Here is an 11425-nt window from a genome sequence, read left to right on the forward strand (position 1 = left end):
TGAATTATAGAAATGCGATAGTGTATTATGTGTAAGCCAGGTTAAAGAGATGGGTCTTTAATCTAGATTTAAACTGACAGAGTGTGTCTGCCTCCCGAACAGTGTTAGGTAGATTGTTCCAGAGTTTGGGCGCTAAATAGGAAAAGGATCTGCCTCCCGCAGTTGATTTTGATATTCTAGGTATTATCAAATGGCCAGAGTTTGAGATCGTAGCGGATGTGAAGGACTATAATGCAATAAGAGCTCACTCAAGTACTGAGGAGCTAAACCATTCAGGGCTTTATAAGTAATTAGCAAGATTTAAAAATGTATACGATGTTTAATGGGGAGCCAGTGCAGTGTTGACAGAACTGGGCTAATATGGTCGTACTTCCTGGTTCTAGTAAGTACTCTAGCTGCTGCATTTTGAACCAGCTGGAGTTTGTTTATTGTTGGTTTATTATGCCATTATTTAATTTCGATACTTCACTACTCACTGGGGTTCATTATTGGAAAAAATAATTTGTTTATTTGTTACACTAAATGATTCTAAATATATCAGAACTATTCAAGATGGCAGTATCTTTGTAGAATTTTAATTATTATTTTTTTTTATTTTAGATGCAGTATTTCATTGCAATACTCCACTACTCACTGGAGTTCATTATTGGAAAAAAATAATTTGTTTATTTGTTACACTAAATGACTCTACATATATCAGAGCTATTCAAGATGGCAATATCTTTGTAGTATTTTTATTTTATTTTATTTATTTATTTATTTTGTTGCAGCATTTCATTGCAATACACCATTACTCACTGGGATTCATTATTGAATAAGATTATTTGTTCATTTTTTGTTCATTTACTTGCTTCGCTAGTTATTAGGTAACTATGTAGGTAAGTTATGTAATTTCCCAGCACTAATAACAAATGCTTTATTTTTTCAGAATATAATGAACTGTTTACTTAATGTGATGGAATCTAGTTTGTCAAATATGTTCGTTTTATAACTGTGTTTACACCAATGCACTATGGGTAGGCGGAGGCGTTTTCCCTGTGTGCTGCCTCTTGTGGTGGTTTAAGAACTTCGATGATGATAGTAGAATCAGGTAATGATTACCCAGCGTGTCGAAGTGGGCGAGTTGTGTTGTGGCACAGGGCCATAGGAGGGGCGAGATTAGCATTTAAAACCCGAACAAGCGGTGAGAATAACACCCCGCAATACAAAATGCTCAGTGATTTCTCCTCCACGGACGGAGACGTTCCTAGAAGCCAAAAAGAGACGAGAAAGTCCTTAATTGACAATTTCTTGAAAATTGCTAAGGGGGAAAAACAAAAGACTAGCCTTGGGTTTCCAGAGTGTAATAAAGCATTTCTCACCACTGTCTATGTGATTGAGCCTATACAAAATCGATTTATTTCCCGGGTAACTCACAATAATTGAAATACAGACAACGTTTGGTTCCAATTTACCAGCAATAAAGTTGTAATGGGGTTTTCTCTGCAATTTTAGGCCTAATACACTCATTCATTTTAAATAAATGCTATCCTTTTTTTATTCATCGAAGAATCCTGAAAAAAAGTATCACAGGTTCCAGAAAAATATTAAGCAGCACAACAGTTTCCAGCACTGATAATAAATCAGCATATTTGAATGATTTCTGAAGGATCATGTGACACTGATGATGCTAAAATTATGCTGAAAATTCAGCTTTGCATCACAGGAATAAATTAGATTTTAATGTATATTAAAATAGAAAAAGGTTATTTTACATCATAATAATATTTCACAATATAAAATTTTTTCCTGTATTTTGATCAAATAAATGCAGCCTTGATGAGCATAAGAAACTCCTGCAAAAAACATAAAAAATTGTTCTGATCCCAAACTTTTGACCGGTAGTGTATATATAGTGTATATAAATATATAAATGAAATATGTATATACTGTATATATATAAATGAAATACCGCTGCCATGGACATGACATATGGCGCTGGCCTATATGTTCTAACTAAATCTGATATCATCACATCATTACTCACATAGCGCAGATGATTGGTTTCTTTTCACATCAGCAGCCAATCGCTGGTCAACATTAAAATACTTAGCTAGTGCTTGCTGTAGCAGTTGCAGCACGTTTCAGAAACCCTCCACCTTCCCCAGCTCCACCTGTATAGATCTGCTACATGGTATTTTATGTATGTTAAATAGGGGGGTTATTTCTTATGTTATATGTGCAACAACTTTAAAAAATAAAGAAATAGTTTTATTCTTTGACAAAATTTCGATTTAAAAAGTTTAAATCTAGTTTAGTTTATTTATAGTTTATTAATTTAAACCTCACCTTGGTATGTGAGTTGATTTAGACCGTTATCAATCATACTATTCAACATGGTTGTAGAAAATATGATTGCAAACAACAGCATGCAAACGATCAAAAGGTGTAACGAACAGATGTAGTCTGTTCTTTTGCAAATAAAAAAGTGTAATTATATTTGTGTGTGTGTGCACGCTAATGTGTATACTGTACATATAAAATTAACAAGTATAGCCTATTTACTGGGATTTTACATTAAGTTGAAACCATTGTGAATATAAATGTTCATGACCATACTAAAAAAACAACAAAGCAGTCTAAGGTGGATTGCTGGTCTTGGTTGGCTAAGCAGGTTTGAGTAGTTCTGGTTCTGGTCTCAGTGCGCTTGGGTTGGATTTGCCCTACAGTCTTCCGCAGCTGTGCTGTATTATCATATGTGTGTTGTGTACAGTGAGTATGTGGGCTGGAGGGTGAAACCGATCGGCGCTGTTGTAGCGTCAGTGTAGCAGCTGCTATTGTGCTGGTACACAGGTACAGTAATTAAACTGTCTCACCGCCGAATCCCCTCTGCCTGCCAGCTGCTGATGTATTATAGAGACATTCAGCTAATCGATTAAAAGTGCTCAGACAGGGGAGATGTTTGACAGCCCAGCGCTAAGATGAAATTAGTGCGAGGTGTGTGTGTGTGAGGCCGCAAGTGACCACGGCCCTGTGGGAGCAGAGCTGGGTAACGTGGACAGTGTATGTGCTGATACGCGTGTAATTAGGAGCGCCGCGTTTCGACAAGATTTCCAAATGATCCCAAATGCATAAGGAAAAGCACAGGGGTAAAAACAAGGGGGCCAAGGAGGAATCCGGGGGCGAGGGATGCGGCGGAGGAACTTGGCCTCCATCCAGCGTGGCTGAAAATTACATGAAATTATTCAGCTGCGGGGGAATGTGAAATCACACTAATTGGCTTTTGAAGTAGCCCATGTGTGCGGCTGAAAAGGCCAAGGCCGGCCACGGCGCACTCGCTCGGGAGCTCCGCACGGCCTCAATCGATTTCACAGCTGATATTTCTTCGAATCAACACTTATTTTACATAGCACGCGGGGGCCCCTTTTAAATGTAAATCTGGTGTAAACTGCACTTGTTGGTCCGAGCGCAAACAAGGCGGGAGGGTGTGTGCAAACATGGAAATAAGCAGAATTTATTTACTTCAAAAGGCGGCGCCGACCATTCGCTTTGGAGAAGGAACCTGGTAAACATTTGCGGTTTGTCTTCTTCCAACTGTTCGACCAAACAAATCTCTAAAATGCAGTGTGTTTTATTAGCTGCCAGCATCCAGGAGCAGAACATGGATTTTACAGGGAGTAAAAAGAGGGCTGTGTGGGGGTTGGACCCCTGTGGATCGCTCTCACGAAAACCTGGCCGAATTTTACAAATCTTTAGAAAAAAAAATAAGGTCGTGGAAGTGCATTTGGTAACGCTTTACTTGAAGCCTTTATGTATAATTTATTATAAAAGTTTTTAATGCATTAATTATGCCTTGTAATGCATCTTATGAATAATTCTAACCACAGTTATATATTATGTAATACTTATATATTTATTGTTACAGCTTTAAAAATATATAATGCAAACCCATGATAAACAACCAATTTTAGATGTGATAAGGACTTTGCAAATATTATAATGCTTTTTAACTTTGGTTACAATTATTTATGAAAATATATAATGCATTACAACTTACATTATAAATAGATTTGTAATGCATTATTTATAAAGCTTTCAAGTAAAGTGTTATCATGTATTTTTAGGACAATTTTTTGCAGTGTGACATTACTTTAATTATAATTAAGAATTATTTCACCTCCAAATTCATAAAAATAGAGATTTTTGTACTGTAATGTCAAAACCTGTATTATTTAAATTGGGTTATTTAAAATATTATGATATTATCACAAAATATTTATACATCATGGTTTATGGTATTGTCTTTAATTTTCTTATTTAAATTCTAGAAAACATCATTAGATTACATTACTTTTTTATTTTAAAAAATAGTATAGTAATAAGAATTATCATTGACGCTTTTGAGAAAGACAAAGAAAATAAAAAAAGAATCTAAACACAACGAGATAATCTAAATTTGTGGGGAAACAAACAAATAAATAAATAAAATTATATCACTTATATGTTGCAGATTAATCTTTTAAGATATGAACTCTTCCTGAATGTCTGTTCAATCTGTTTTATCAAACATAAATCCATCAACCTTTGAAAGTTTGACTAAACAGCCTTAAGCAGGCATGTTTTGTTGTGGTCAGCTGTTTAGACTCCACTCTCCCACATTTCACCGTGGCTTATAATGAACCCGGGAATCAGATGAAAGCTCGATATTGTTTGTGTCACCATCAAATAACGCCAAACGGGCTTTGTAAAAAAGTGTGTATTCAGCAACAGCCTGCTTGTTTCCATTGAATTATGCAGCTCAAAAACAATGACATGTTTTGTTGTGGGTTCGAGTCTCAGGTCCGGCAGGAATTGTCAGTGGGGGAAGCGTATAACCAGCACTCTCTTCCACCTTCAATAGGTGAGACCCTTGAGCAAGGCACCGAACCCCCAACTGCTCCCTGGGTGCCGCAGCACATGGCTGCCCACTGCTCTGGGTGTGTGTTCACGGTGTGTGTGTGCACTTGGATGGGTTAAATGCAGAGCACAAATTCTGAATATGGGTCACCATACTCTGCCACACGTCACTTCACTTACAAATTTACCAAGTAATTCAAATCTTCACAAATAATAATTGTTTCAAGGAAGTCTTGATATTTTAACTGGAAAATCAGATAAAGTATTTGTTAAAAGTCTCTACACTACAAAGTCTTAAGGTACTTTTGAATATTTCAATGATATGCTAATGAAATCTCCACATTATAACATAAAAGTGCTTAAAACTGCTATTTTTACAATCTGCTACAAGATTTACCACACTGTGGTTGGGTTACTTCACATCTAAGAATAAGTCTGAAGCACACTTGGCAGAGGAGGCAGTCAATTTATACCAGAGTCCTACGACTTGGATCCCAAAACAAGTTTTCAAGCCACCATCACAATGACCTTATAGAGACTCTGCCACTTGCAGTTGGAAAGTAACATTTCATTACACAGAGAAATGCCTGAGATAGGAGGCAAAATCCCACTTAGCCTTTCAACACAGAAAAGCTCCCCTGAAATCCTAAACAGGCCCCCAAAAAGACAAGGCGCTGCAGGGAACAGCGATACGCGGCTAAACCCAACATGCATCCGCCTGGCACAGGTGTCCTCTAAGACGCTCAATCCCATTTGTGACGCCCACTCTTGTTTTCCTATTGCTGGGGCTTCCTGTGAATAGCAATGAGTATCTTAAATTCTAGAAAACATCATTAGATTACATTACTTTTTTATTTTTAAAAATAGTATGGTAATAAGAATTATCATTGACGCTTTTGAGAAAGACAGAAAATAAAAAAAGAATCTAAACACAATGAGATAATCTAAATTTGTGGGGAAACAAACAAATAAATAAATAAAATTATATCACTTATATGTTGCAGATTAATCTTTTAAGATATGAACTCTTCCTGAATGTCTGTTCAATCTGTTTTATCAAACATAAATCCATCAACCTTTGAAAGTTTGACTAAACAGCCTTAAGCAGGCATGTTTTGTTGTGGTCAGCTGTTTAGACTCCACTCTCCCACATTTCACCGTGGCTTATAATGAACCCGGGAATCAGATGAAAGCTCGATATTGTTTGTGTCACCATCAAATAACGCCAAACGGGCTTTGTAAAAAAGTGTGTATTCAGCAACAGCCTGCTTGTTTCCATTGAATTATGCAGCTCAAAAACAATGACATGTTTTGTCTGCTTCCAGCTCTCATAATCATCACAATTAGAAGCCGCTTTATGAGGGTCTCGCGCTTCTAAACGCTGAGTTTAGCCCAGGCTGCAGCTCTTGGCCTCACGGCTGCTCGAGAGCAAACTGTTGAAACGGCGCTTTCAAAAAACACTCCTTTGAACTCATCTGAGGCTTGTTTAAAATACAGACCCGCGTATTATGCTGGAACTTAGCTTCATTCTGGTGCAAACGGCTCATACTATGCTAAGACCCCTTCCACATGGGTTTGTTGTGAGGGCATTTTTGCTAAATTCATCAACAATGAGACGAAGAATGTGACCAAGAAAAGGATCATTTTTATTGAACATTGACTTAAACAGGATTGTTCAAGGAAAAAAAAAACAACAACAATATAAATCAATAAATCAATAAAAATAAAAATAATTTACTCACACATTTACTTACCGTCATATTGTTCCAAATATTTATTTAGTTATTTATTTATTTTATTTGTGTCAGTACAATTAAAGTCAATGTGGTCTAAAACATTTACTGTACATCATTTTAGAATTTAAATTAAGTTTTTTTTATTTATTCATTGTAGTATTTTAACATTTTATATTAATTATATTAATAATAATAATATATTAATTTAAACAATTTTCCGTCATCTTGGAGTTTTATAAGGCCCCTTAGTTTAGAACCACTGTTTTAAAACTTTTTACCAAATTTACTTTCATTGTATAGACAATAAATAAATAAATAAAAACACCTCATCAAAATGTCTTCTTTTATGTTTTGTAGAAGATATAAAGTCATTCATGACATGAGGGTGAATAAATGATGACAGAATTGTCCTTTTTTGGGAGCACTGTCACTTTAAAGAGCATTTTGCAGAGCGCTTCTGTGAGAAACCTGAGCTGAGATACAGTAAGTAAAAGTTTTTCTGCTGTGATTAGTCAGACGTCGCATGGAAAACACCTTCAGCGGAGGCTGCAGCCGTGAAACACGCTTGTATTCGGCTCATTACTCCGCAAAGTCATCTGAGAAATGTGGCGAGCCGCGCTGCCCTGACGCTACACCGGTGACAGCGTTTGCTGACATACATATTCCTCCACGCCACTAACGAGGAAGGGAGATTACCTCAGCACCTCCGAGTGTGTTGTGTGTGTGTGTGTAAGTTCTTGCTGAGGCAGAGGAGAGCCACTGGACTGAATGCAGTAAATGGAAGCCCACCTACATCACCCCAGTCAGCCCCCTCAAACCTGGCTGGATTCGCCCCAGCGATCCATCTGTGAGACCCACAGCCCCTGTCAAACTGTCTATTCATGGTGAATAGACAGTTTGACCCACAGCCCCTGTCTATTCATGGTGAACGGGCTAAAAATCCGCCATTGCTGTTGAATGCTCTGTGAAGTGTGTTCCTTTTGCCTGAGCTTCATGCCGTATTCACCTGTCCTGTCCCGGTAAGCACAAGACGTGGAGGAGCATTATGTTTTAATGTGCAAACATCTGATAAAGATCTAAAAAGCAGATTTAGATTTGCATTCTAAACCATAAATTGTGGTAAAACATCTTCCAAATGATGTTATGATGTGCTGGCAGGATGTAAGAGTGCTGTTATACTGAGATAACCCCAGTTCTTGACCGTCTTCAGTAAATAGGACAAAAAAATAAAATGACGTGTTTGCATGCAGTCAGCCGCTGTCTCATAGAGAAGCCTTTGCTGCTTCTACCTGCCTTCATTTCCTCTATTTTCTCTCGTCCTCCTCTTTAGCACATGATAAAACACTCACTGGCTGCCTCTGACCAATCGCGTTTGCAGTAGAGCAGTTAAACTCTTTTATTGCCGCCACCCTCAAAGCTTCGGAGTCTTCAATATTCACTGTAATGGTAGATTAATTTCTGGTTTGCTAATGCAATCCCGGACAAAATACTTTAAACAGGTTTTAAAGGGAAGGTGAGGGGGGTGTTTGTGGGGATGGTGGATGGCTGGGAAAGAAGCAATCGGTGCACAAAAGCAATCAGGCCGTCGAGGAGGACAAAGCCAGCGCTGCTTTCCTGAGGAAGCACCACAACATGTGAAATTGACCTGTTACCTCACCTAATTCTCTGCCAAGGGCAAGTGTGTGATGAGGTGCGCGCACACACACACACACACACACAGGACCGTAGAAGAGATCCATTACACTGTCTTCTGCAGAAGAGATCTTAAAAACGTAGTGGAGAGGAGGCAGATAAGAGAAACGGCCGATAAGACCTGCTGCATGTGGCTTTACCTGCACCACGGTGCTGCTTCATGATAGCAGTGACTTCTTCTGCTTTGCATTTTTGGTAAAACACAGAACAAGAAACAATTGGGCAGTACTGTATAGCCATTGAGGAGGAAACGTCTCCTCCAGTATTCAGATCAGTGCTTGACTGGTATGTGTTGTTCAGTGGTTGACTAATATTTTACAGTCGCTCCCTCACAGTCCTGAATATGGGGTTATATTCTTGTAGTTGTGAACAGTTCCACACACTATCACACACAGGTTAGATAATAGAGCTGAAGGGAATGCTTTACAAAGGCTCTCAGATAATGCACTGAACAAATAGGTCTGATAGCAGATCTTAATTAAATCATGATGATGCTCGATACGGTTTGGTCAAACCTTTTTCTGGATTTAAACTGAAGTACAACTCCATTGGTCTGTTTTCTGCAGTTTCATTCTTTAAATTTAATATAATTTCATATAAATAAACTTTTAATATAAACATTATATATACTTTTTAATGCAAATGTAATATTTTTAATTATATTTTTCTTATTATATCAAGCTCACTTAAATGTATATCATATATATATGCGTGTGTGTGTGTGTGTGTCTAAGACTTACTTAAAGGGGTCATATGATGCTATTTCAATTTTTCCTTTCTCTTTGGAGTGTTACAAGCTCTTGGTGCATAAAGAAGATCTGGAAAGTTGCAAAGACTAAAGTCTCAAATCCATGAATAATCAGTAATTATGTCCCCACTGGATGCAACAAATGCCTCTATTATAATGAGTTTTATTGGTTTTGTCTCGTCGCGCCGGGAGACAGCATCACAGTATGGTGAGGGGTGTAACATTTCCGTCACACGCTTGAGGTATTCGGACGTTTTTTTTACCTTAAACCGCATAAACACATTTCATTACACCAAATACACAAAATAATGTTCTTTTTAGCAACGTCATATGACCCCTTTAAATTAGAAAAAGCAGTTTAGGCAACTGCCCAATGATTTCTGAATTTTGCAGATTAATTTCGATACATGTTGAGAAAGCATTGTGAGTATAAATTCCTTGATTTTCCCCGTTTAATATTTGTTGAGACAGTTCTGAGCAATGCTCATGTTCACCTCGATTTCCACGCTGACCTCTATGTAATGAACTAGTTGTAGCATACTAAATCAGCGCAGAGTATTTAACACAACGGAGGAACTAATTCCTCCATTTAACTCAACATTTGCAATGAGATGACTTGTACCCTAATGGCTAGTAATTAATTCTTACCACCTCCCTCTCTTCCTCTCTCCCTCCCTTTATATTCCCCTCCCCCCATTTTTCCTCCACCGTGCTCTGAGGATAGTTCCACTTTTCCAATGCTTTATCTAATGCATAATGTTCATTTCAGGCCCCTAATTAGGTTTAAATGAAAATTGGCTCTGCAGAAAGATGGATAGCTGGGAAAGCATCAAACCACCCAGCATGTCCCAGAGTTGTGAGGCTGAAAATGCAATTTGGTGAAGCAGTGCTGCGAGGAGCGCAGAGTTCATTAATTTTTACATGCAGGTACTATGCCAGCGGTGCACCTGACGTGCTCCAACTCTACCTGGACATGAACACAAATACCAGCCCCTTTGACTGCCGCTCGCTTTTATTGCTGCTCTTTTACTCTGCTGGTCAATCCACAGGTACAGACACTGTCCACATACATGTGCTGTTCCGAAACCTAGTGAGCTGCCTAACTAGACAGCATTTGAGTATTACAAGCACACTTTTACAGTAGGCTGTACAGTAGACTACAGTAGTACCCTTTAGTTACTAATATGCACTCTTTAGACACTGATATGTTACCCTTTAGGTACTATATGCACCCTTTAGGTGCTAATATGTAAATTTTAGTTACTTATATGCACCCTTTAGGTACCAATATGTACCTCTAAGGTATTATATTCACCCTTTAGGTACTAATGTGTACCTTTAAGGTACTAATACACACCCTTTAGGTACTAATATGCACACTTTAGATACAAATACACACCTTTCAGGTACTAATACGCACCCTTTAGGTAATAATTTGCACCCTTTAAGTACTAATACGCACCCTTTAGGTCAGTGGTCGGCAACAGGCAAAACTGGCCCACCAGCAATAATATCTGGCCTGCGCCCCCAGCCAGATTATTTTGACAACGGCTGGTTCTGAAATAGATCTGTCATGACAGCAACAGTTACTCACAATCAGAGTATGTGAGCGGAGCGGTGTGATTTTGACTGGAGCGAGGAGCAGATTTTTTTAAAAGTCGGAGCGTGGTTTTCACTCGCTCCAAGAGCACTCCACCACCGCTCCATCACGAGTACAATTAATGCCAACAGCCCGTAAAATAACTGCATATTTAGCAAGAATTCACATGTTAAACATATTTAGCTAGCTTGATAGAGAAGGATCACTCAAATCAGAAAGAATGTGAAGCTACGATGACGGCAATGGACATGAGCGGGAAGTTATAGTTCTCAAGGAATTTGTTTGTTCCTTCTAGATACTGAATATTTTCAGCTGAAAGCATGATTTAAACAAGTAGGTCTACTACAACACTTATTCACACGCAATCGCTCTCTCAATAATGCATTCAAACAAATGTAATCTTACAGTGCTACTTCATCTGCATCCGATTTCGAATGAGCAGAAATATGTAAGAAATTAAGCGATCCGTAAGTAAAATAACTGACGAAAACGTACTGTTATTTTCATCACAAACAAAATTTGCACTGCAAAAAGTATCAATAGCCTACGTTTTAATGCTGACAACCATGTTATTAGCTTGTCATGTGGTAGGAAAAAAGTTTGCACACTAGTGTTACAATAATCCACTTTGAAACGCTCCTGTCATTTTATTTATTTTTTATTTTTTATTTTAATATATGTTATGAACAGAACTGTGATATTTCAAACATACTGAAATAAATACTTTAGCCGTAAATTTTGTCATGGAGCGAAGGCGGAGCGGTGTTTCTGATA

General features: G+C 37.9%; 1 protein-coding gene across 1 annotated transcript in view; it reads left to right on the plus strand.

Moving 5' to 3' along the window:
* The window catches only part of LOC107729224 (neuronal PAS domain-containing protein 3-like), a 163245-nt gene that overhangs the window by 129817 nt on the left and 22003 nt on the right, over positions 1 to 11425 (plus strand). The gene's annotated exons all lie outside the window — the stretch shown is intronic.

This window comes from Sinocyclocheilus rhinocerous, unplaced genomic scaffold (genome assembly GCF_001515625.1).
Source record: "Sinocyclocheilus rhinocerous isolate Xijiao unplaced genomic scaffold, SAMN03320098_v1.1 scaffold1268, whole genome shotgun sequence".
In the NCBI taxonomy this organism is placed as follows: Eukaryota; Metazoa; Chordata; class Actinopteri; order Cypriniformes; family Cyprinidae; genus Sinocyclocheilus; species Sinocyclocheilus rhinocerous.